The 21,911-nt window shown below is 37.2% G+C and overlaps 1 long non-coding RNA gene across 1 annotated transcript; it reads left to right on the forward strand.

Moving 5' to 3' along the window:
• The first annotated feature begins 16,771 nt into the window (after positions 1-16,771).
• Positions 16,772-18,591, forward strand: LOC127634156 (uncharacterized). Its single transcript, XR_007969326.1, has 3 exons — positions 16,772-17,043; positions 17,130-17,187; positions 17,276-18,591. It is a non-coding gene; the product is annotated as an uncharacterized LOC127634156 (long non-coding RNA).
• Positions 18,592-21,911: the final 3,320 nt, after the last annotated feature.

A 21,911-nucleotide genomic window follows, 5' to 3' on the forward strand; every position in this document is an offset into this window, starting at 1 on the left:
CAAAGATTATTAGAAGAATATCTCCGCACTGTAGGTGCATTCAATACAAGTGAATGTTGGCCAGAAATTTGCAGATCCAAAAAGCATATAAAGGCAGCATTAAAGAAATCCATACGACTCCAGTGGTTTAATCCATGTCTTCTGAGGCTATGTAAATGGTAAAATGGTAAATGGTCTGCACTTATATAGTGTATATAGTACCACCTGAGCCCTGTGATTTAAGGCATTTTTTTATTATAAATATTCACTTTTATTTACATTCTTCTTTTGTTTTCAGAAATTTGCATTGTTCGTGCATATCGCCACCTACTGGGCAGGGAGGAGAATTTATTGTAGAATGGACTTAAATATTGATCTGTTTCTCACCCACACCTATCAAATCACTTCAGAAGACATGGATTAAACCACTGAAGTTGTATGGATTATTTTTATGCTGCCATTATGTCCTTTTGGGAGCTTCAAAGTTCTGCAGAATTTAACCACAGTGAATTTGTGCATCAATATTCTATAATATGCAGTAAAACTGTGTAAAATAAATGTGTTCTTTTGAAACCTGCGAATTTGAAATCCACGAAGAAGTTTAGCATCTAGCATACCAATTCGGTATACAGAGAGGTCTCCACTGTTTCAGTGGAATGTCTATCAGTTTTCTGTCTGAGTATAGGCACTCTCTAGGGAGGTAGTGATTCTCTATAGGTCTGCTTAATTTATAATGAGGTACTTCAGTTCTCTCTGTACCTTTTATTGATCATTATCTCTCTGTTCTCTGACTCTAATCGCTCTGTAGAAGCCAACATGTCCAAAAGGGCTGAACTACTACAGTGTTAAAACTGTACCCGTGAAGCACCAGTATGGGTTTTTTTTATTAAAAGAAACCAAGAAGGTCTATGATGCCTGGAGAAAGCTAACCATAAGCATTCCCATTAATCTCAAAAGCAGTTTCTCTGCTGGCGCAGACACTCTCTGAAACATGTAACCTGCATGCTGCGAACTTTGCTCATGGGCACGGGCGCTAACTCAGAGCATCTGCACTAACCACTAAACCATGGCTGTAGTCTGACTACAAACTAAAATCTGTTTGGTTGGCTCTCTGGAAGATAAAAGCCCCAGCTGTGATATTAGACAACAGTGATGTAATCAAAACAATTCCTGCAGTTTCAACAGCTGTAGAGGTGAGACTATGGTGTGCTATTAACTACAAGAGAGAAAGTAAAGTGTTGGTTTACAGCGACTTGGGACAAGAACAGCAGTTACTGATATTTCGTATAGCTGCACTGCTCTAAAGACACCGTTGTGCTGCTACAGCTGGAAGCAGTCACTGCCTTTGAGTAGACCATGCATTAACTTGTCAGGAGATCTGACAATCGTACAATGGCATCGTACCAGCTGCCACGAGCACTCTGCTGCTCCATACATGCGCAAATCTAATTTCCATTACAATTAAAACCTCGCCGATGGATTGAGGATGTTGTTTGCACTGCAGGGGTCTAATGTGGCCTCTCTCACTGTTTGATAATGTGGCGATCCAGGTGGCTACATACATCCCCCCACCAAACTATACACACACAAAACACAAGCACACCGCAGGGCTTAGGTGGCTCTGGCCAAATGCTTTAACTTTCCCAGAAGGTGTGCCAGTGTGTGTGTGTGTTTTCCCAGACGTTATGTGTTCATTGAATTCATTTGAATGAAGCTTGAAGAAACTAAATGGTTTAGTTATCTTACCACTGTTTATATTACATACTGTAGATCATATTCTGAATATTGTTCCATCATTGGAGTGGTGGTGGCATAGTGAGCTAAATCACATATATGGTAATCGGAAGGTTGCTGGTTCAATCCTCACAGTCACCACCATTGTGTCCTTGAGCAAGGCACTTAACTCCAGGTTGCTCCGGGGGTATTGTCCCTGTAATAAGTGCACTGTAAGTCACTTTGGATAAAAGCGTCTGCCAAATGCATAAATGTACAGTAAATGTACATTTTCCATGTTGCGATTATTCAGCATCAGACAAGGCATCTGTACATTAGGACACAATCCTGAATCAACATCCTTGTTGGTCCTGGAATAACCTTCCTATTCACCAATCAAACATGCCCACAGCCCGCCAACAGTCCATTCACGGAATGGATTGAATGGAAATTCTCATCACTATACAAGACACACTGGTCTAGTATTGTTATATTTTAGATAACTTCGCCCCTACAAAGCATGTAAAAATCAAAACAAACTGTTTTAGGTCGCTTTATGTGACAGTCACAGTCTCTTCCTGTGGGTGGTCCTTGACCAGAACAAGCCGCAATTAGGACCAGACATTTAGCCATTTAGACACAAATCAATGCAGTCTTTTCAACCAGTCATTTTCCTCTAAATTTGACCAGTTAGGTTAGGTTATGGTTGAGTTATGGCTATGATAGGTTAATAGGATTCTTATTTCAGGACCAACAAAGGATTTAAATCCAGGAACATGTCCAACTTGGCTAAATCATGTCAAGTTCACACCCTGATGTCAGGCCCCTGGTCCTCTCTGAACCTTCAAATATGCTTGCCAGACAGACGCCAAGGGCGATTTACACCGCTGATGGCTCTTGGAGACGGACCGACACTAGAATGTTATTTACAATTACAGCAGGGACTCTTGGGAAAGCTGCGAACTCACTCGCTCTGTTCGCAGCCTTTATGATGGAGGTTGTCGCAGTAATACGGTAAAGCATTTCTTCGCCAGCACTCGCATACACGGCATTAAGCATGAATTATTTATGCAGGTGCCTCAATGTATTTTTAATCATTAGACAAATTGAACACAGAACAGGGTTGCTTTCATTAATATCTGTCTGCTATGTGAGTGTTGCCTGTGCTCCTGCGCGCATTTTAACCTAAACTGTAATTGCTCATTTTCGGGAATGATTAGAGTAAAAAGGGGGCTACATTACAGCCGGAATGTGAAAAGAAAATAATTAGCAGCACAGCACAAATCTCATTTGGAGGCATACAGGAGCCTTTTAGTGGGAGGTTACCGCATGCATTACATTGATGATTAGTCCTGATGCTGTGCCCGGGGGATGATGGCCTTCGCCCTGCCAATGATCAGAAAGGGTGAGCGATTACAGTTTTTAAATCTTTTGTTTTGATTTGTATTTTATTTCCAATGCGGTTTATGTCCTCACAATTTAGTGTGTGGTCTCCTTTAGTTTTCACACACAAAACTAATATGACTGTTAGTTTTAGTTTTTCAGAATAATCGTTTTTATCTTAATTATTATAGTATATAATTAAATATATATATATATATTAACTGATATAGTTTAAATATATTTATCAGTGTTAAATGTCACAGGGCTGCCTAGTGTTATCGCTATCTAGGCAGGTTGTTGTTGTTTACATTCAGTGCATGCTTTTACCATTAAAATCTTAATTTAAAGGAATATTCCGGGTTCAATACAAGTAAAACTCGATGGACAGCTTTGTGGCACAGTGTTGATTACCAAAAAAAAAAAGTGTCCCTGGATTTCCTTTCTTTAAAAAAAAATTTAAATAGCAAAAATCTGAGTTACAGTGAAGCACTTACAATGGAAGTGAATGGGGCCAATCTGTAAACATTAAATTAGTCACTGTTTCAAATGTATATCCACAAGACGTAAACAATATGCATGTGTTTACATGATTTTAGTGTGAGAAAATTGCCTCCTAACCTTTTCTGTGCAAATGTATTTTAAATTGTACAACTCTGTTGCCATGATGTAGTAACACAGTAAAAAATGACAATTTAAAGAACTGTTCAGCTCAAATAATACAAAATTTCCCAGAAGAATGAATGTGCGTGCTTTTATAAAGTTTCAGATTTTTGCTTTTAAACCTTCCAAAAATCAGTCCCATTCACTATCAATGTAAGCGGCTCATGTCTTCTCAATTTTTGCTTTTTATATAAAAGGAGGGACAAGTCAAACATATTTTTTTGTGGTAATCAACATTATGACACAAATGCTGTCGATTGAGCTTAACTAGAACCCGGACTATTTATTTAATCTTGACAAAATCTAGATAATTAGGAAGGTGAAAGACATTTTTACCATTTGAATTTGATCTGTTTTACTAAATAATGGTTGCAGCAAAAGTAACTTGTGTCAAGAGCACATCAAACACGCAAAACCCAAACAAGAGATACTGAAATGTAGAATGTAAAAGCGAAGCACATATCTATGCAATCAAAGAAGATAAATTTAAATTTAAACCAAAAAATGATTTTATAATAATTTTGTGTTTTTTTTGTTTACTTTATTTCTTTATATAATTAGCAGATGCCTTTATTCAAAGCAATTACACTGCAGATATACATTTTAACAAGTGCGTTTCCTGGGAATCAAACTCATGACTTTGTTATTGTTTGCACTATGCTCTACCAGTTGAGCTACAGAAACACTACAACTTTTTAATTGGTTTTATAGACATAAAAATGTACTAAAAATTTAGTTTTAACTATTTTTTTTTATTTTAGTTGACAAGAATATTTTCATTTGGTTTTCGTTGATGATAATAATGCTGGCGAAGAATTTCTTTTTTTTTTTTCTGATGACCCCTCGCATCCCAACCATGGCAGAAAGATTAAGTGTGAGCCTCTCTTGGATGTGAGGGATCATCACTGCACCCTGAATGCACCAGCGTCCGGACCGGCTCACCGAACACACTGGCCCGGAACAGAGAACCTGGAGAAAAGCTGATAAAACTAACGGAGCAGGAGAGGATGATGGAGAGAGAGAGAGAGAGAGAGAGAGAGAGAGACAGCAACTATATCAAAAAGTCCAACTTCCTGGCCCTGCTTCAATTTGTATTCATGTATTTAATTTTTTTATTTATTTCGCCCCAGGCTGAGGAATCAGACTTGGTGGTAGTGGACCAAGTCCAGTACCCACTGATAGAGGAACTGAGGGAGAGGGAGTGCAAATAAGAGAGATAGAGTGAGAAAAATAGGGGGTAGGATCACTGGGGTGGAATGAAATGAGTGATAGGACCTGTGATGCGGCTGAAAATATATACAGCTAATAAGACAGACTGTAAATCTTTTAGAGAGGGAGTTAAAGGCAAGAGTCTGTGGTCTCAGACACAGCTATACTTAGCACTGACTCAAGCATCACCAAGACATTCAGTAATGTAGATATACAGTACATTAGTGGTCATTTACTGATCGTATGTGTCAGTATTCTTCACCATTTCATGTGAAGCATTTACAGCAAGACCATGTCCAACTAAATTTGCAATATAATTTAAAATGGAAACCAACATGTTTACACATTTACACACGGTAAACATTTTTTAAATCAGTGACACTCAAGAAGTGACCAAGTTCTATAGGGAGAAGTTGGAGCTGTTATCAACTGATAAACAATTTATCAGTATGTGTGTTCCCGGAGAATAAAACCGATGATCATGCCGTTGTTGTGCACACAGTTAAGCTTGAAAAACAACTTAACCATCATCACCTTTTATTTGTAGGTGTTTATCAAAGAGAAAGGCTACATTCACTCTGATTCAATGCTAGACTGTCTGTGTTGATGGTTGTAACCTAGCCTATCAATGGATTTTTCAATCACATTTTTTATTAAACACAATTTAAAATATAATTATTGATCAGTTTCGGAGGGGAAATAAGGTTGAAATATTGCTCCACAATAATGTCCACAATCCATTTTACTTCTATAATCTGATATATTTCTGAGTGAAACAGGGTATACAAGGATCAAAAGTAGTATGGGATTTGATTATATACATTGGGAATTTATTGGATTGTATAAATGGAGGTGTTTACATACCAGAATGGAGCCAGGTGGTTAGAGGGGAGTGGTTGAATAAAAAGAGGGCTTGGTGACATCACCCACAAAGGAAAGTCATTTCAGAGGCAGGCCAAGTTATTACATATTTCAGGAAAAGACCATTTTTTTCTTTAGAATAATAGCTATCAGTGAATTTTGCATAATAAGAGCTCAATAGATAACCTTGTAACTTTATTCCATGGAACACAAACGATGATGTTAGGAATGTTCAGTCTCAGTCACCATTCACTTTCATTATATGTAAAAAGATGAAAGTGAATAGTGACTGAGATTATCATTCACCCTAACATCTCCTTTTGTGTTCCACAAAAAAGCATTTACGGGCGTCAAGGGGCTATAACATAAATTTCACAGCCCCTCTTAGTAGACAGTAAAAGACATGGATAGCACCCTTCATGTGGAGATTTCTGGTGCCCTGCCAACCTGTCAGTAATTCTCCATACAGAGAGGAACATTCAATATTACTTCATACCTAACCCATTCCAACCCAGCAGACATGTGCACCCCATCAGTGTCTCACAGGACCAGTTAATGTGAATGGATACATGGGATAGACATAACCCGATGCATGGACAGGCATGATTGCATGATCTCATGTTCCATTGTACAGTTAAAGGCATTGTCTGGGTCGATTGCGAGCAGAGAGCCAAGTTCTGTTGACAGGCAGATGGTATTGCTTGTGCATTCATTGCACACAGGGACGTCTAAAGACCAGTGGGGTCTGAAGAAGAGAGTTTACATTGTTTAGAAATAATTCACACAAAAATTTAAATTCTGTCATTATTTACTCATCCTCATGTTGCTCCAAATTTGTATGCTGTTACTTCTATTTTCTGTGGGACTATTTTTATAGAATCTTAACAGTTTTTCCATTTAACTACAGTTCACAGTGACATATCTGTGAAGCTCCATAAAAGCAGTCCAAATGACTCATGTGCCATATTCCAAGTCTTCTGAAGACATCGCGTAGCTTTGTTTGAGGAAAATTAGAATCAGATATGTTTGGTGTAGCTTGAGGGTCAACAACATTAAATGTCATTGGTTCTCACGTGTCTCTTGACCAAACATCATTGACGTCAAATCTGACACAGCATGTTTAACGGTGTCATATTTGAAAGGTATGGCGGAGGGGGAGTTATTTTCACTGAATAACAACTTAATTTTTATCTGTTCTTCACATAATTCTATTGCATGGCTTTCCTTTTTGGACAATGACAGATGTGGTAACTATCAGTGTTTGGAAAAGATTCTTCAAAAGTTCTCTTTTTGTGCTCCACGGCAAAAACAACATACATTATTGGAACGACAAGAGAGTGATTAAATAATTACACAATTTTTTCTTTTTGGGGTGAACTATTCCTTTAAAGGAACTGCTCGCACCCTGAATGGTACCGTCCGCATAAGCCACCATTCACTGCACTCCTTTCCATCGGAGTATAATCAAGTGCAGCGTTATCAAGTTTATGACTTAACTAATTGCAATAAAAAGTAGTGCTGTTTAGCGAGCGCAAAGAAAATGGGTCTAATTAGAGAGCAGTGGTGGCAAAGTTCTCGCATAGTCAGTTGGTGGAAAATGGGGGTCACGCAAGACCCTCTGATCAGGGCCATAGCTAGAGGGGTGAAAGGTGGTAACGATTCGGGGCCACAAGAAATTCTAAACAGTATTTTTAAATAGGAAATGGGCCCATAGCAATATAGAGTCAGGGGGCCCAGAATACCTTGCTACATCCCTGCTTCTGATCATCATACCTCTGAACAGTTAATAATGTTCTTTTTAAAATGACAGTTCTGTGCGCAAAGCAGTGGGTGAAATACCAATTGCAGTGTTGCCAGATCTTGCAAGAGAACCAAGCAACATGGTCTGTAAAAACAAGCCTAAAATAAGTAACTCGTCTCACCAAAATAATTGAAAATAAGCAATATTCATCAGCATAGAAAACATAACAAGCAGTTAATTAACAGCCGAGTATACTATGTAAAAATATCCTTTTGCGTTTACAATAAAATAGAAAATAGCATAAAATATAATGAAATATGATGGGTCATGAAGGGAATTATGGGAATGCCTGATTATGTTTTTTTACTGTAATTTTAACAATAATTTACAGTTTACAGTTGTTAAACATAAATTTAAATTTTTACCATTAATTATACAGGAAAAATCGTACTTTTTACATCTAAAAAATTATTTTATTGTATAAACTACTCTATTGTCTTTTATATGAAATATATGAACACATTTTACTGTATATTTTACAGTTAATACTCATTAATCAATTAACTTTTTTCATTAAAATGACTTAAATCTGCTTCTGAGTCAAAACCCAGAAGCATCAAATCTGTATTAATGCATCATAACAAACAATAATTCAGTGAAGAATTGGAAACAACTGAGAAATAAAATTTTTACCTCTAATAATGATGTCCTTGTATCTGGATTAACAGTACATGTATATGTAGTGTTTATACATAGTTCTTCATTCAGAGATTGCGACATCCACATTGAGTGATTATGTAAAGAAATGTGTGATGCAGCAGTTTCCTTCAGAATCAAAGCACATGCTTAATTTTTATTTGGGCAACATGAAGTGGTGTAATTTCAAAAATGTACTGTGGTAAACCCTTTGGCCTTTAGTTTCATGGAAAACATTATCAGAACAAAATTAACCGGTTATAACCGTTTACCAGCATTTAAAAATAACGTTTTCACTCTGGAACAATCGAAAATCACTTTGTTCCGGTTTTCGGTTACATTTTGCAAAAAAACATTTTTTGGATTTCGTTTACATTCCTTGAACCATTTTTAGTTCCTGATACTGAGTGTAGCTGCAAACATCCAATCACTATAACACACAAACACACACACACACACACACACACACACACACACACACACACACACACACACACTCTTCTGTGCCACGATCCACTCACAACACAGACACACTCACTCATGCCGGGGAGATTCGCGCCCACACATGTACACACACACACCCTCATGCACAAACAAATGCATCATAAGTAATGATGTTGAATCCACTCATTGCTTTTTGATGAGAGTGGATTGAAAGAGCAGCCTGCTATGATGTGGTCTAACAATCCCATTCCTTATTTGCATTAAGAGCAAGCAGGTAGCCCCAGTAATGGCTTTGTGGCTCTCCAGAAGATGTCTTTGAAGCCAGAGAATCGATGTGCCTCTTCAAAACTTCATATCCTTCCATATACGACTCCTCGACCCACTCAGGCACCACCATGAGACCAAAGCAAAACACTCTTAAAAATAAGAGAGAAAAGAGGCCTGTGGCACTTTTTTGTAAGGGAAAATGTGGCCATTGGCACTTTCAGTTCTCTTAATGTGACTATAGCAGATATTACAGTGCAAGGCTGTTTGTGTACCTTGCTGAAAACACCCAGTTTAAACTAGTCCAGGGGTCAGTAATCTATGGCACACGGAGGGGTAATTACTGGCCACCGGCAATGGCGAGAGAGAAGTAAGCTATTTTATTTATATAAATTCAGCACCTGCATTCCAATCTACATATTGAAGTAATCCTTCCTCATGATCATGCAGCATGAAAATGTAAACCCACATCGTGAGATTCAAAACTCTGAGTCTATTCAAAATGTACATTAAACCTGGAAATAAAGTATTAGGATTTTGCAGGTGCGATTCACTGAAAAGGGCTAAATAGTCGGCTTGTGATGCATGAATGGCTTGCACGCGCAGCGCGAGTCTCGTCACACTTTAATAGTGTTTAGCCTCCCATTCAGCTGATGAAAACATGCTGCGTGATCACAAGGAAGGATTACATTGAGATGTAGATTGGAATGCAGGTGCGAAAAACTTCATATAAATAAAATAGCCTTCTCCTCTCTCGCTGTTGCTTGGGTGCAAGTGATTTGTAAAACGTATGACATAATATTCAAAATATTTAAGAGTCCACCCAATTTCGTGATCAGTAATCAAATAAGCAAATTTGTGACATTAACTGTGTTAACTCATTTTGCACAAAAGGACAGGTTTTCTTTCATTAAAGCACATTCACAAGATGCTCTGTGAAAATTCACATGCAGGATCATGATTATATAATCATCGGGTTTTGCACACAATTTTCATTAAAACTGTTATGCTGATAATACCATTTGTAATTGAATATAAATTAGCAAATGAGCAAAATAGAAACATTTTCAAAAGTGGATACTTTTGGTCGGAGCAGCCAATAACCAGGAATATAAAAAATGGCACTCCATGTCAAAAAGGTTGGTGACCCCTATTTGTTTTGCTGGTCTTAGCTGGTTAAGATTATATAGCTAGTCTCCCAGCCAGGTGAAGTTGGTTTTCAGGTGGTCGAGCTGGTCTTCGAGCCTGGCCAAACTGATGTTTAACTGGTGAAGTTGGAAAGCCAGCCCGTCTTTGAGAATGATTAACTGACAATACCCAAAACCCCTCTAAAACCAGCAAAACAGACCTTATCAGATTGGCCAGGCTCAACTAACCATGCTGAAGAAACCAGCTTAAACCAGCCTATGATGATTTGCTGGTCTTAGATAGTTTAAAAAGCCTGATGAGATAAAAAAAAAAAAGTGCCCAAAGCCCCTATTAAACCAACCAATAGACCAGCTAAGACAAGCAAGATGTTATTTATTTTATTTTATTTTTTCAGAAACCTGGCTTACACTAATGTGGTTCGATGGTCTCCCAGCCTGGCCAAGATGGTGTTTAGCTGGTTTAGTTAGTCGTCCTGCTGGTAACTAGCCTGGGAGACCAGCTAACCTTCTTAGTCGTGGTGGTGGTGGTGTAGTGGTCTAAGCACATAACTGGTAATCTGGTAATCAGAAGGACGCTGGTTCGAGCCCCACAGCCACAACCATTGTGTCCTTGAGCAAGGCACTTAACTCCAGGCTGCTTAAGTTGCTTTGGATAAAAGTGTCTGCCAAATGCATAAACATAAACGTAAATGTAGTTAGCTGGTTGCAGGTCTCAGATAGTTTAAGCTAGATTAGTCTAGTAGTCTGAGAGACCATCTTAGACCAGTAAACCAGCTTTCTCTGGTTTAAGCTATTTTTTCAGCAGGCTATTTCTGGGTTGAACCCTAAAGAGGGAATTCCTGATGCTAATTTGCAACATTCAACAGTAAATCCAGGCTAGCATTTAGCCATAATAACAAAGATAATGAAGAAGTAGCACAACTCTATTGTTGTTAACATCTAAAATGATCCTCATTTTGATGAAAAATCTGAGATTTTCCAGCAATTCAAATAACTTGCTATTTTGGAGACTTGCAACTGGTTTTCTACAGTCCACTGAGGCTGAAAGGCCATTTTGATGGGACAGGCAGAACCTTCTGATATTGAATGTGACTGCAATGATCATTTAAAGAATGGAAGGAGATGGTTAGTAATTATGGCCGTCAGTGAAGGCTCTAGAAAATTACTCCTGGCAGACCTGGCTTCTTCCCAGATGCAGCCTGTCAAACCACGCCAAAGCAGAGGCTAAGCTGATTAAATAGGACCTTTTCTAGGGTGTTTGTTTATTTAGCCCTCGTAAAAAACAACTCGCGCCCTGATGAGATGGGGCAGGCTAGTGCTTGCAACCTAGATGGCTAATTTAATTGGGATACAGGCAGCATGTTTAGCGGGCGAGGACCTGTAGGAACAGTCCATGCAGACTTGTTTAGTTCATACGATCAGGCCAGATTAGCAAAACTGAAACTACATGCCAACTTTGGGCTGCTCCAAACAGATTCTAATTATGTAGGCAATGCTTAAATAAATACCTTTGAGAGAAAAAAACGGTGACACCTGTGTATTAAAAACTAAAATAGAAACTAACTGGAAAAACTGAAACTAAACTAAAATACATTAAGGTAATAAAAACAAGTCTTAGCCTAACCACAAGTTGTAGCGCTAATAATGTTTGGTAAGAAAAATAAATATTTCTACTTGTGCATAAGTAATCTCAGATGAAATGGACTGACAAAGCATTCTTTGTAGCGTGTGTCAAATTTCCCAATCTTTCATGAAGATGCAGATGTGGGCTCTTCGTGTTAAATAGAGCCCTCATATGTGTGTAACATGACCTTCATGACAAACCCATCAAATGACCTCTCTTTAGTTTCTTCTTCTAAAACAAAAATGATCATTTTTAAATGATAGTATTAGTCATACAAATAGTTTTTGCCGGTAACTGGGTTATTCTACATCCCTAGTCCAAACCTAAATACAATTCATTAGAAAAGACCAAGAATTAATTTTAGTATTAGATACACTACATGGTATATTACAACATAATAAAAATAATACAAATAAACTGTATTTTTATACAGAACCTTTAAAGATGGCTTCTCAAGGCACTTGAATTTTATTTTTAACAATTAAAAAAGTTTTGTACTGGAAATGTTCTGTATATAATATATATATATATTTTCTTCATAAAACAATGACAGATATTTGCCATAATTTAAAGTTTTACCCTTTAAAATGGCAGGTAATTAACCCTAATTGGAGATTACATCAGTATATTTTTTTATATTTAATTTATAGTACTTTTTTCTTTTCTTTTTTTAACAAAATGTGAAGTAATATTTTACATATTTTTCCTGTTCTTATTAAAGAAATGAATGTTAAATTACAGAAACTTGACTTTATGGATTTATGTAATTTGTGTGGTGGGGATTAGTTGTCATGGTAACCTGTAAAAATATCAAATTATGATAGTTTCTTCATAATTTATTTTCTTAAATAGTTAAATTATTTAATACAGGGGTGACTGCTTTGAATCAAAGGCTTATTCACACATTTGCTCAGCTAATCTGCTTTGTAAAGGCCCCAGATTGATGAAATAGTAATTAAGGTCATTTCATTTGATGAGCTGCATATATTTTGTGATGCTGTAGACTCTGTATTGATAAATATGGGATGCTCCCTGGTTTCTATGTGCTAGATATTGATTATTATGGGAGATCGTATGGTTGTTATGGGCACTGCATTGTAATTATGGTCTATCCTGTGATTGCTATGGGCAAGGTATTGCTTATTATGGTCTGCACCCGATTGCCATAAACCTACAAACCACTTACAAACACCTTAGCAACCACTTAAACACAAAGCAAGAACCAAATAACACCGAAACCATTAAATGCTTAGCAATCACCTTGTAACAACTTAGAAACCACTTCTACTTATAGCAAGCTTAAAATATTTAATATTGTCATCCAGACCATTGCGCTATATTGTGAAGTATGGGGTCCACTCAGTCATCATATCTATACCCGTTAGGACAAACACCCAACAGAATCTTTACATGCAGAATTTTGCAGATACACAGAAAAATACCAACAAATGCATGTAGAGCAGAATTAGGCAGATAATCACTGATAATCAAAATTCAAAAGAGAGCACTCAAATGTTTCAATCACCTCAAATCCAAACTCCTATACACCCTCCAATCCAAAGCCCTCGAAACCCAAGAGCTGAGCCCAGAAAAGAGTCCCTATGTCAGTTACTTCTGAGACTAACTGCCCCCTCTCAGACATAGTATGACCAGTCTCACAAAAACACTGCTTTACAAACCCCAATCAGAGTAATCCAAATTATAATGCAATGTAAAGAAGCCTATTTGGAATATTGGAAAGAAGAAAGTAGATTAGAATGTTATCTGGCCCTAAAAAGAGATTTGGAATTGGCATAATATATCTCTACTGTCAGAGTTAAAAAGCAGAGACCAATCTTAACCAAGTATAGGCTCAGTGAACATAAATTGGCAATCGAAAAGGAAGACACAAAATCATGGCAACCAAAAGAAAATAGAATATGTGGTCAATGTTTGACAGCATGCATGCATATGATATACTGTACATACATAATCAGATATATATATAAATCTTAATGTTATATTAATGTTCATATTACTGTTATTGTGTACTGCCTTAATGTTTGGACAAAATGTTATTGTGATGCTTTGGCAACATAGTTTCTCCAAACTTTCATTCCGATAAAGCCCCGTTGAATTGAATTGAACAATACTGCGGCAGCATTCCTCAGCATTGTAGATTAGCAATGACCGAATTCTTCAGGAAATGCACATGTTTGAAGCAAACATTCAAATAAATGGTCAGGTTATTAGTTTACCCTTGCCTATTTCCTTGGGTTCCTTTATATTCAAACACATACAAAAGAAATACTGGAATCACCACAGGTCTATTTCATTTTTGGGCATCGAAAATACAATAATTGTCCAGGAATCTGAGTGGATTTGTCAGATCTGTTTTAAACAATATCTGTTCTAACCACTAGCAGACTAATATGGCATATTTTCTCTCTCTCTCTCTCTCTCTCTCTCTCTCTCTCTCTCTCTCTCTCTCTCTCTCTCATCCCACAAGTTTTCAAATATTTCATGCACTTTCAAACATGTTCAGGTAGTAGATTTGAATGTAAATAAATATTTAATTGCAATTCAAACAAACCATTTATTTGAATGATAATGACAATTTTTCAAATGCTGAGTTTAAAGTCATATTTATATTTGTTCTGGAGCATAAAGTAAAAATGTCATGTGGTGTCCAGTGACAGTAAAACATTTTTGTATTTTTTTTTTAAACAAAAGATTATCATTAAAAGCTGAATTTCCTAAAAAAAGTAATGTTGGCATTACTAGTGGAGAATTATATTTTATTGTTATTTCTTTAAAAAAAAATAAGCAGTGAAACAATTGTGTTGTTTCAATCCTGTAATATAGGATTAGAAAAGTTTTTGTCCAACAAATCAAAGTCATTGGGTGTAACAAACATAATATTATTTTGTTTATGCTGACCATAAAAACCATAAAACAAAGCAGACACCTTTAGGCCCTCAAGACTGAGCGTGAAGTTTTAAAAAACATCTGACATTTATTTTGACAGGTTTATGAAAAGGTACATTTTGTTCATGTGGTGTAACCCTGAGAACACTTCTTGATATTTTTGACTCAATTCATAATATTAAAAAAAAAATTATCTTGAAAAATGTGTATGAAAACGTTTTGGAAATTAATAATTAAGCTCAGTGGCGGTTCTGACTTACTTGGTGCCCTAGGCGAGATCCAATGTGGCACCCCCTTAATATCAACAATGACAACAACAACATGAGAAACAGATCAATATTCAAACTCTAAATTTCCACTTTCACATCTGAAAGTCATATTTGATGCCTGTTTAGTTTCACTTTCACATCTGAAAGTGTAAGTGGAGATTTAGAAAGGGGGACATAAATATTGATATGTTTCTCACTCACATCTATCATGTCACTATGAAGACATGGATTTAACCACTGGAGTCTTATGGATTACTGTTATGCTGCGTTTATGTGCTTTTTGGAGCTTCAAAGTTCTGGCCAACATTCAATTGCATTTTATGGACCTACAGAGCTGACATATTCTTTATATTCTTTTATATTCTGCAAAAGAAAGACAGCCATGTTTCTGGAATGGCATGAGGGTGAGTAAAAGATGAGAAAATTTTCATTTTTGGGTAAACTATCCCTTTAAATAAAAAATACCAGACAATGAATATAGAAATGTAGTAACTATATACACACACATATACACACACACATATACATATACACACACATATATCATATATATATAATACACACACATATATATATATATATATATGTGTGTGTGTGTGTATATGTATATGTATACACTGGCAGCCAAAGTTTGGAATAATGTACAGAATTTGCTGTTTCGGAAGGAAATTGGTACTTTAATTCACCAAAGTGGCATTCAGCTGATCACAATGTAGTCAGGACATTACTGATGTAAAAAAAAAAATAGCACCATCACTATTTGGAAAAAAGTCATTTTTGAGGTAAATTCCAGCAGCTATCACTCCAACACCTTATCCTCAAGTAATCATGCTAAATTGCTTATTTGCTACTAGAAAATCACTTGCCATTATATCAAACACAGCTGAAAGCTATTTGGTTTGTTAAATTAAGCTTAACATTGTCTTTGTGTTTGTTTTTGAGTTGCTACAGTACAATAGACTGGCATGTCTAAAGGTCAATATTAGGTCAAAAATGGCAAAGAAGTAAAAGCTTTCTCTAGAAAATAAACAAGAGGATAAGTACATCAGAGTCTCTAGTTTGAGAAATAGACACCTCACATGTCCTCCGCTGACAGCTTCATTGAATTCTACCCGCTCAACACCAGTTTCATGTACAACAGTAAAGAGAAGACTCAGGGGTGCAGGACTTATGGGAAGAATTGCAAAGAAATAGACACTTTTGAAACAAAAATACAAAAAGAAAAGGTTAGAGTGGGCAAAGAAACACAGACATTGGATAAAATATCATTGGAAAAGTGTCTTATGGATATTAACCCCATTGAGCTATTGTGGGATCAGCTAGACTGTAAGAGAAGTGCCCGACAAGACAGACACATCTATGGCAAGTGCTACAGGAAGTGTGGGGTGAAAGGTCACTTGAGTATCTGGACAAACTGACGGCTAGAATGGCAAGGATCTGCAAAGCTGTCATTGCTGCACGTGGAGGATTTTTTGATGAGAATTCTTTGAAGTAGTAGTTTTGAAGTTCTGAAAAATAATCTAATTGTAATAGTAATTTTTCACGTTATTAATGTCCTGACTATACATTGTGATCAGTTGAATGACACTTTGGTGAATAAAAGTAACAATTTCTTTCCATAAAAGCAAAATCTGTAGATTATTCCAAACTTTTGGCCACCAGAGTATATGTACAAGACAAAGTTGTGCACCAGTTTAGTCTAAGCTTGTACCTGATGTTCCTAACACTGGACAAGTAGGTGTGTGTTTGTTTTTTGTTAAAGTTAATCATTAAAATATTGTTTATATCGCCAGGCCGGTTCTCGCCTCTCCTTTCTATTGAACTGCTTTACACATTGCTTCCTATAAATTTAGATAAAGTTGCATAGCAGCCAAAAATACACCGTTACTGTTAGCCTTTCCTGCTCAGCTACCAGGCCGTATTTGGAAGCACAGGGGAGATGTTTGCTTGGGCTAACCCCCTTCACTTTCAACCCTCATAGGACTGAATTTCTGGTTGAGGTTTTACACCGTGTCTGTGGACCAAATGCTGGTGTGTGTGAATGGAATACAATGTATTTCAAAACATTTATTTATTTTGTGATTTCAGGTCATGTGGAAAGACTGTGCTTGTGGAGATCTACTGCAGATGACCATGGCAATCCAGGTGTGGAAAGAGTGGACTGATTTTAATATATATATATATATATTATACAAATCTAACAATGTTATCCATTATTATTTATCCTTTAGATCCTTGTGGGGCCACTATTAAAAGTTTGGTATTGCAACAGTGAGACCATCTTGCGAGGTTTGGATATAAGGAAGAAAATACAATGCAAATTGACTCGATTTTTAGGAATTAGTGGATCAAATGTATTTATTTTTTCAACTCACAGAGTGATCGCATGGTGTCAGAAGACTTGGATTATACTACACGAACTGTATGGAGTTATTTTATGGACATTTGTTGTCCTTTTTGAAGCTGAAGAGCTGGACTACATTTAATGCAATTGTTTGGAAGAAAGCTCCCCTGGCAGTAATTTTAATCACAGTCATAGCCCCTGTCACTTTCCTGATAGTAACATTTTATTTTGTGACTGAAATGCAAAGATTGCTGAAATCGCACCATCTGATCACATCTTCATTACCTTGTCTTCAGGATTTTTATCTGCGACCTGCACTCATTGCTGGGCACAGCCTTATACCTTTGGTTTATTAACATCGGGACTGGGCCACTGCCCTTGACGTGATATTGAACTTTGTTGAAGTTTGGGTTGTGGAGATTAGTGGCCATGACATAAGTCCAAATATTGCTGATCGTCTTCATCAGATGCTCCTGTGCTTCACAAGTGTGGAACAGAGTATAGCCTCCCAAAAAAAATGTATTGCATTGAGGATACAGGTCTTAAAATGACTCTTTTTGCACATAAACGGGCAAAAGACAGATTCTGCTAGTATGTTAAAAAGACTTCTGTAATCATGTTAAATTAGGCCACCTTTTGAATTGTGAGATGCCTCTTGCTAGAGCAAAGACATTACTGACTCAGTACACAGATGGTAAAAGGAAATGGTAGGCTAATCTTACCATTTATAGGTGAAAAATATTGCCAAATTTTCAATATTGCCAACTTGTGTAGCATATGATCAGCTGCTGGAGAAGATCAATATTTTGTAGACTTCAGCATTAAGAGTACAACACAAAGTTCTATCAAGATTCAATATCACTTTAAAGGATAAAGCCAGTGTAATTTTGTATTTTACTTACTGTAAACATGGCCTGTGAAAGGAGCAAAAACTGCATTGCTTTTCTGTTACTAACAAATATGGTCCATCTTGCCGCCACCAGACTGAACTCCATGGTATTCTAAAATTAACACAAGTCACAAACTTGTAATTTTGCTTTGGTCTGCATAATTTATCATTACGATGACACTTCATAAATTTGTTTCCCAGAAAGTGTCATGATGAATTATGATGATCAAAGAAAAAATATAGGTCTGTGACTTTTCACTGGTTTTTGGAATACAGTGGATTTCAATTAGTTTGATGGTGGCTATAAGGGCCATAGCTGAAATGCACTGTAGGAATTGCTCTATTCACAGGCCATGGTGTCAATAAGTATAAATGTACAAATCCCATTTCCAGAAAAGTTGGGATATTTTGGAAAATGCAATAAAAACAAGAATCTGTTATTTGTTAATTATCTTCAACCTTTTTTTAACTGACAAAAGTACAAATAAAAGATTTCCAGTGTTTTCACTGGCCAACTAATTGTATTTTATAAATATAAACAAATGTTGAATTTGATGCCTGCAACACACTCAAAATAATTTGGGACTGAGGCATGTTTACCACTGTGTTACATCACTTTTCATTATAATTAGACCGTTTAATCTTTTGGGAACTGAGGATACTAATTGTTGCAGTTTAGCAAGTAGAATTCTTGCTTGATACAAGACTTCAGCTGCTCAACAGTCCGTGGTCGTCATTGTCTGATTCTCCTCTTCATGATGCACCATACATTTTCAATAGGAGACAGATCTGGACTGCAGGCAGGCCAGTCAAGCACACACACTCTGTGTCTACAAAGCCACGCTGTTTTAGCACGTGCAGAATGAGGCCTAGCATTGTCTTGCTTTAATAACCACTGACTTCCTGAGAAAAGACATTGTCTTGATGGCAGCATATGTCTCTCTAAAATCCCAATATACGCCTCCGTGTCGATGGTACCTTCACACATATGCAAGTCACCCATGCCGTGGGCACTGATGCATCCCAATACCATGACAGATGTTGGCTTTTGCACCTTCCGCTGATTAAAGTCAGGTTGGTCCCCTTCGTTTATGGCACGGAGAACTTAAAAACAAACTGAAATGTGGACTCATCTGACCACAGCACACATTTCCACTGTATTTCGGATCATCTGAGATTAGCTCAAGCCCAGAGAAATCGGCGGCATTTCTGCATAGAATTGATGTATGGCTTTCTCCTTGAATAATCAAGTTTCGGACTCCCAAGCTCATGTGGCTAGATTTCACACAGTAGCGTGACAGTTTATCATGCAATGCCATCTGAAGGCTCGAAGGTAACGCACATTCAACGGTGGTTTTGCCCTACACGGACTGAGATTTCCCTGGATTCCCTGAATCTTTTCACAATATTATGTACGGTAGATGGAGAAAGACCTAAAGGCTCATTTTTTGAAAAGTGTTTATCATAGTTTTCAAAGACTGTTTTATATGACCATGCAGTAGTGTAGGAGGGGGCTTCCTGGTGTTACCGGACAAGTGGAGCAGGGGAGCTAGCAATGTTCTGGTTTCTACTAATAGGCATCATGAAATCATGTAATTTTTATGACAGCTCCAGTGAGTTTGCCAGTTTATTATATTGCTTTGTTTTTCTCTCTCCCTCTTTGTCTCGCAGGCGGAGCCGGCACACATAATCAAGCCACTGATTATGTGCTAGCTGCACCTCTTACACTCTTATTGCACTCCCTATTTAATCTTTGTGTGCCTTCACTATCTTCACTAGTTTATTGTTTGTGCTGTTAAAGCCTTTAATGTGGTCTAGTTGGTGCCGTCTCGTGTATCTGTTGGTTGACTGTCTCTGTCCACATGTCGGGAAGGTTGGTTACCTTCCAGTTTGCTGTAAACCTGTCCTCACCACCAATTAATCGCCAGTGGAGGATTCCACGCCTCTGCCCGCATGTCGCCTCCTTCGCCTGGGCTTTGTTCTCTGCACCACACCACGCTTCAACGGACACTTCCTACGGATCAGCTCGTGACTTCCTTTGACAACTGCTCAGCCACTACATGCACTAAGACTCGCCTCCTGCCACTTAGGGGTGGCTGTGGCTCAGGTGGTAGAGCGGGTCGGCCACTAATCGCAGGGTTGGTGGTTCGATCAATGGCCCACACGACTCCACATGCCGAAGTGCCGAAGTGAAGCTCTGCCGCCATTGGTGTATGAATGTGTGTGAATGGGTGAATGAGTCACAGTGTAAAACGTTTTGAATACTGTTAAGGTTAAAAAGGCGCTATATAAGTGCAGACCATTTACCATTTACCACTGCAGCGGGTGCTGGGGTCACCAGCCTTCACCAGTTCAGTTTCTAAAGACTTTTTCTGTTGCAAATAAATCCTTTGAACCGTTATTCTGCTTTTGGGTCACTTTGTCTCAATCTTATTATGGCAATTTGGGCCCAGGGTTCAAAATATTGAACTATTCCTTTAAGTATTTCTACTTATTTCCTATTTTTTTTTTCACAGAAAAAAACAATATTTTGTCAGTAAAACATTTTATCAGACAATTGTATAAAATACCGACTAAATAACTTACAATTACAGAGATTGCCTTTTAATGTAGCTATTTTTCACATGTTCTGACATACTAAGCTTGTTTTTCCACAGTCAAATGTACATTTTTAACAATAAATATTTGTTATTCTGTGTTAATACATTGTGTTGTAGTTTTTTTCTTGGAGAAACAAATATCTTATAGGAAATAACAGTAGGTAGATGGGGCAGTTGCATAAAATAACTACAAAAAACCTTAATGTACAGAGAATGGCCTTAAATGTAGCTATTTTTTATGTATTATGCTTGTTTTTCCACTGTCCAATCAGGTTTTTAAAATATAATTGTTCTGTAAAATGAATGATTAATACTGTAAATGCGCCGATATTGTCATTGATTTCTTAGTTATTGTAAATGAAAAAAGCTATATTTTAAATAGGAAATTACTGTAGATAGACTGGGTAGTTTCATAAAGTAACCAAAAAAAGGCCTACATTTACAGATATTAACCTGAAAGGTAGTTGTTTTTATATTAATATATCTGTTTGTTCACATTTATCAACAATAATATTCTGGGGGGCTGGATAGCTTAGCGAGTAATGACACTGACTACAAACTGGAGTTCACGAGTTCGAATCCAGGGTGTGCTGAGTGACTCCAGCTAGGTCTCCTAAGCAACCAAATTGGTCCGGTTGCTAGGGAGAGTAGAGTCACATGGGGTAAGCTCTTCGTGGTCGCTATAATGTGGTAATATGAAGCCTCCACACGTACTTTGTCTCCGCGTTAATGCGCTCAACAAGCTATGTGATAAGATGTGCAGATTGACGTCTCGGACGCGAAGGCAACTGAGATTCGGCCTCCGCCACCCTGACTGAGGCGTCACTACGCCACCATGAGGACTTAAAAGCGCATTGGGAATTAGGCATTCCAAATTGGGAAGAAAATAAAACAAACATACAAACGAAACAAAAAAATATTATAATTGAAACTAGTAAAACTGTAATTTAATTAATTTTGACTGTAAAATCTGCTTTGTATTTTTACAATTATTGCATGTAATTTTATGGTATGGTTATTTACTGAAATTTGATGTTATCCATCTGGAAAATTTGCGGCCAGACTTTTTAACTTTTTTTTTTACAGTGCAAGAAAAAAGCAGGATATACAAATAAAAAGGATAATGAATAAAATGCAACATTTTAAAGCTTTTCAACTCAACTTCGTTAAAGCTAATGTG

This window comes from Xyrauchen texanus, chromosome 41 (genome assembly GCF_025860055.1).
Source record: "Xyrauchen texanus isolate HMW12.3.18 chromosome 41, RBS_HiC_50CHRs, whole genome shotgun sequence".
NCBI lineage: Eukaryota > Metazoa > Chordata > Actinopteri > Cypriniformes > Catostomidae > Xyrauchen > Xyrauchen texanus.